Source organism: Carlito syrichta, unplaced genomic scaffold (genome assembly GCF_000164805.1).
Source record: "Carlito syrichta isolate Samal-C Ts95f unplaced genomic scaffold, Tarsius_syrichta-2.0.1 Scaffold287539, whole genome shotgun sequence".
NCBI classification, from domain to species: domain Eukaryota; kingdom Metazoa; phylum Chordata; class Mammalia; order Primates; family Tarsiidae; genus Carlito; species Carlito syrichta.
In genome coordinates this window covers 13104-14096 of record NW_007231635.1, presented here as the reverse complement: position 1 = coordinate 14096, position 993 = coordinate 13104, and positions in this window count along the sequence as shown.

The following is a 993-nucleotide window of genomic DNA, read 5'->3' as shown; positions in this document are numbered from 1 at the left end:
CCAGGCAGGTCTTGAACTCGCGGGTCTCAGGCAATCCACTCACCTTGGCCTCCCAAAGTGCTGGGATTACCGGCTGAGCCACCGAGCCCGGCCTGATGCACAATCTGATGAATTTTTCGCAATGTTTTTGTCAGTTCTGCTCGTTCATGGAGGGAAAAGTAATAAACTGTTAAGTGCTGCTGATAGGCCAAGTAAGATAAACATTGCGTGTAGGCATGGCGGCTCAAGCCTGTAATCCCAGCACCGGTTGTCCTGACTTCTCTTCAGCAGTGATGCTTTCTGTCCCCTCAGAAAAAAGTTTACTCCATTTGGACACTGCCGTTTTCTTCATGACATTATCTCCATAACCTTGGACTAACATGTCTCTGGTTTTACTTCCACTCTCACCACGTTTAACAAGAAATTTAACGTTTGCTCTCTGTTCTAATTCAAACTCTGACATTCTTGCAGCAACAGCTTTGATGGCCATTCCAGAGAAAGAGTTCCAAAATTGCTTTGATGGGTGTGCTAGGTGCTGGCATTGGTGCATAGCTTCCTCAGAGGACTACTTCAAAGGTGACTAGTGATATTCAGCAGTGAGATATCTAGCACTTTTTCTAGGACGAGTTTGCAAACTTAATTCAGACCTCATAAGAAGAGGAAGACATACTAGCAGCACATGCACACAGGGGAAAAGCCACACGAAGACACAATGAGAAGGCTGCCATCTGTAAGACAAGGAGAGAGTCCTCACTAGAAACCAACCTTGCTAGCACCTTGATTTTAGACTTCTTCCAGACTCCAGAACTGTGAGGAAATTAAGTTTTGTTGTTTAAGCTACTCCGTCTGTGGTATTGTTACAGCAGCCTGAGCAGACTAATAAAAAAATCAAGGGAAGTTTGTGTGTTTTTTTTTCTTTATTGTTGTTTTTTTTGAGTTGGAGTCTCACTCTGTCGCCCAGACTGGAGTGCAGTGGCTGCTCCCAGCCACCGCAGCCTCGACCTACTGGGCTCC